Source organism: Lytechinus pictus, chromosome 18 (genome assembly GCF_037042905.1).
Source record: "Lytechinus pictus isolate F3 Inbred chromosome 18, Lp3.0, whole genome shotgun sequence".
Taxonomy (NCBI): domain Eukaryota; kingdom Metazoa; phylum Echinodermata; class Echinoidea; order Temnopleuroida; family Toxopneustidae; genus Lytechinus; species Lytechinus pictus.
Window position 1 is genome coordinate 26,005,001 of NC_087262.1, and position 5,357 is coordinate 26,010,357.

Sequence of the window (5,357 nt, forward strand, 5' to 3'; positions counted from 1 at the left end):
ATGGTAGATTTGTGTAATATTTAGGCTGTCTTAATTATTTTACTTACTTTTCATCCCGGGATAGCTTTGAAGCTGCTGAAAGATATTACTATTCAAGGTTCAAGGTTACATATAACTATTGGCAGAAAAATTCCATTCAACACTTTAGCAGACTTTAAGTAAACTACAAGGCTACTGAAAAATGGAATTATAGCAAATGACTTTTTTTCTTGTTTCTACACTCTTAAAACATTGAGTAAAATGTTACCCAATATTAGGGAGAAAGGGTACATGCATGTTTGCTGGGGGTTCTTTTTTTTTTACCCCATACTGGGCTATTTCAACGCATTATTGCGTTAAATTTACAAAATATCTTATACCCAACCAACATGCATGTTCCCATTTTACCCATTATTGGGTAAACCGTTTTTAGAGTGTAAGTTGCCTGATAAATTGATAATAGCATGAATAACTTAATGCCCTAATTGACTATTCTCTTCTCTGGTAATTTTCTCCTAAACTATTCGACACATATAGAGACACCTGAATGGTGTCATCTAGGTTTCTTTCGCACATTAATACTATTGTCCTTGGCAAAGTGACTGACTCAATTATCCCCCATTCGATTAGTATTCATATTTTAGCCTTCTCAAAGTTGAATACCACATCCCACCCCTCTCGCAGAAAGGGGAGCTATTGTGCATAATGATGTTTATCATTATTATACAGAATAATCATTATATCGTGTTTTTTTAATCGTCAAGTGAAAATCATTACAAGTCAATTCTAACATACTATCTATTATGGACCCGCGTGTGTGTTTTTAAAGGCATTTTGTTTTATTTTCCCCTAAAAGTCACTTTTGAACATTTCACGGGGGGGGGGGTGCTGCCCCTCTGCCAAAACAGAGAAGTTTTTAAAGGTAGCACTTTTCTGTGGGAGGGGTAGATTGCGTCTGTCCTGAAAATTTGTTAAATGCCATCAATATTGAGATTGACATTTTGTCATAACTTTGAAATAGGTACATATGTCTTTAGTCAGCATAATTATGAATGGTCAGAATTCTGTCTTGTCAATTGACCCGGTTGAAACTCGAATCCTTAATCTCTTTTTATAATCGTTCATCATTTTGAACGCTCTTTTCCTGGAAATTGGAAGTTATCTGTGCATTGCGTTCACTGCACTGTGATCGTAGCGGTTGTCTTTTTGGAGTTGGTTTACCGACCAAACCACTGACATGGGTACCCCGTAGGTCAGGGGATAGTAGCTATAGTGGTCCTGACAGTGAAACCGTGCGGCTTATTAATCAAAAAGTATATTATCCCATCAGAAATGTGTAATTTTGTAATCTTTTCATTAAGTACTACCCAAAAATAGCTCGGAACTAGAGCCGAATGAATTGGAGGAATTCTCCATCTCGCGGGTGGGAAGTTGGTGTTTTAAATAATGAGAGGGTGGTGAATGAAGATGTTGTGGTCTATATTCTCTCCTGTTGTGAAGGGCTATTACGATATAGTGCATTCTTTGCTTGAAATCAATTTAAACTGATCCGTGAGATGCAGACAGAAATAACATGCGGCAAATCAAAGATGAATCTTAAAAAAAAAAAATCGGTCACCTAGATTTTTCTTCTAAATTAAGATGAGTGGACTCTTGTCAGTATATAGCCCCCTGTTGTCAACATAATTTGTTAAAAACATTCATTTCGTAATCTGCATGTATACTGTTTTGAGCCGCAACTATCCTACAAATTTTACGGAAATATATTCTGGGGTTATTCGAGGTCAGTTTCATTTGCCCCAAGAAATCATGTTGTTTCTTTATACCAGGAAACTTGACATTTTGATCACTTCGTGAAAGTTCAAACGCTATTATAATATTTAGAGAGGAAAGGACGATTTTAATAGGGGCGCAGGCGGGCAGGTGTCCCGGTCCCCATCCGATTTATGCCTTCCATTGAATTTACCTCCCATGACCATGACTGCTTAATGAAATTCAAGCATACCTACTCTCAAAGCGAATGATTTTTGAAGGGTCAAGAAAAGATATATTAGGCATAGTAATGACGAATGGAGTAAAATGATACAGATTATTTACCGATATCATATTACCGTACGTAGTCATATATGTGTCAGATGAGAATGGAGTATATAGAAAAGGCGCAAATAAGAAATTAAACATTCTTTAAAAAACAAAATCATTAGAAATGTTATGCTTGCGAATGTTTTACCCCCACCCCAATCCCGATTGGTAAAAAGAGAAGGGGCAATATCTATGACATTCGATTGAAATTTTCTTTAAAAAATGAAAAAAGACTTTGTCAGCTATAAACTCGATGCTACTTACAAATGACATGCTTTTTGTAACTCCAAATAAAAAAAAGTTCATGTTTTATTAGAGATTCTATTAGTTTTCCCTCTCACATAATATCTATTTAAATTTGAGTAGAATGTTTCAGTGTCTATGTATAGTTGTACGGTTCAGGTGATATGTCATCGGAGAAATAAGAGTTTAGAGGAAAAGTTAATTTCAAGGATATTGGCAGCAGTTCATCTTTGAGTAAAATTAATGACAGACCGATCATCAACGGATATAACACCTATACGATGGATAAAGTCACACCAATGAAACCAACTCCACACAGACCGATCATATGCCATTGGTAATAACGTACACTGTAAACAAATATTGGGTAAAATTTTTACCACCACGATGGTAATTATGTGTCCAATCATTTTGGGGCAGTTTTTTACCCAATGCGGGAAGCATATTGTCCAGTAACATGAGTAAGTTTAAAAAATAAGTGGGCAAAATTTTCATCTCGCTGGATAAATAAAAATGCCCAAAAGAAATGCCCAGTGTTGGTTGGACACCCTCATGGAGCACCTTTACCCAATATTATTTTTTAGAGTGTAATAGCTTTGATCGGTCTAGAGTCGGTTTGGTTGGTGTGACTGTGTTATGGCGGTGAATCAATCTGGAATCAAAGCGGAAGATAGCTAGTAAATATTATGTCAAATCCTGGTCAACTTTTTAACTTATTGTTCGATTTCTTTTTTAAAAGGATTATCCTTAGAAAACTATTGGTAACGTTCCTCATAAAAACGTGCTGGCAAAGCGTGCCCTTTATTCAAAAGTTCCACAAACGGAAATTAATAAAGTTCATTTGTATTCGAGTGGACAAAGGAAGAGAATACTATTTACAATTGATTTCGCTGTCAAAGTTTGACCCACAAAACGGAAAGACCACAGATACGGAGTCATTGGAGTGGTGGCGGTTAAGATTGAATAATGTATTGCACACCGTGAGTATGTATAAAACGGACTGTTGGAAATCTCTATACTTGCGAATTGAATTTCACGCATTATGATCTTGACGGCAGATTATTGCTAATTCCATGCGTGTTGTCCACTTCTGCAGACAATTCAGACATGTCAATTTGTAAAGGAAAGATATCTTCATCCTATAGCATATATCTAATATATATAGCTTTAAAAGGAAATGTTTTAATGAGGTATATTCTCTTAATTTCAAATGATTTGCACCAACTAAAATACAATTTTCATGATTAATGCAGTGCTAAATTTGATATTTGCCGATTGGAGTTGTATCAAAAATGGCAATTTTAGGGGGTCATGAAAATTATGAAGATATTACGATTGCAAAATTCGAATACTATTTTGTCAGTTTTACCATAGATGCCATCTTTCCCCAAAAAAGTGATTTAAAAAATCATTTTGTTAGATAATGATATCATGAAATACCGCACTTTTGTATTGGCTGGTTCTAATGCAACACTTGAATCTTTTCTTCTTTTATTATTACACGTTGATGATGGTTGGTGTATCATGGAGATGGTGAGATGAAGAAATTGAAGTACAGTGACAAACCGAACTTTTACATTGAAATTAAAAAACGTGAACATTAAATTTTGTATCAAAAGGGTTATAAAAACAAAGGCCGGTAGGCCTACGGGGCGTATAAACTCAATAAGTCAAATTTGATCCAGACTGAGATGTGCTGAATGTATGAAATCACAGACTACTACATTCGGGGTATGAATATGATTGGCAGTATAATAGTGCACATGAGATTATGATGATTGATAATACATCTGCTCAACAATACCCTATTCAGAATGTATACAGAGAGTTCCTTTATTATTGCTGAGTGTTTGCAACATCGCTCAAACATGAAAACGTCACCATAAATAATGGTCCACAAATCAAAAGTTATGTTATTGTATTTCCTCAAAATATATTTGACAATAATAGATTAATTTTGAGTAATAATCTTGGTATTGTTATCATTACTTCTACTACTACTACTAGTACTACTACTTTTATCATCATTATTAATACTATTATCATTATTGTTATTATTAATATTCTCCAATCTAAATGACGAGCGCCTAGCAAGAAGGCAGAATTCAAGGCTCCATGTTAATAAGTCTTTGGTATGACTCGGCAGGGGTTCGAACCCAAGACCCCCGTTCATTAGGCGGGCACTCTACCACTGTGCCACCAAATATCAAAATCATGATATTCAGGTTCAAAATATATCACTAAATATCACTTACTTCATATATAAGTATATTTAATCTATTTACATTATCACTTGTAAAACATTACTTTTCAAATGTGAGTTGGATATTACACTTTGAAGTGACACAGGGAGTCAGAGGGTATTATCTGCCTATGATAATTCAATGATGAATCAAACCATGTTACAAAACGACATCTTTATGAAAGGGCACCCCTCCCGGTATCCATACCTGGCATGCTATTTATTAATCACAATTATCACTCTGGCTAAAAGTTGAACGTACTTCATCTTACCGCAGAGACAGAATAAAGTTTATCTATTGTCATTTAACTCAAATCTCCCTGATCATATCCTATCAATATAACTGATTTGAATTTGACATTTACCGTAATTTAAATAACAGTCATTAAAATGGACAGTAATAATGATCTTTTAATTTAGGTTTAGTACAAGGCAGTGTAAATGTAGTATAATAATTTTCCAAAATTGTTTGCTGCACGTTATGAAGACTCTTGTATCAATTTCATTAAAAAAATTCAATTGATGTTTGGATTTCAGTTCTTTGAAAAAAAAGTGAAATTATTTGTTTATTCAAATATATATTCCATGAGAAATGTCTTCTGCAAAGTACAAAACTTTGGAAAAAAATGTTAACTGAGTGAAAAATGTCAAAATAAGGACTGTCATGAGCAATATCCTTGCATAAAATTATAGCCTCTGACGAATATCGTCGAGTATGATAAAATGAATTTACTATGCAGATATCGATATATTTTTAAAAGGTATACATGGTATACATTGGTATGTATGATGAAAGAATCTGATTAAAAAG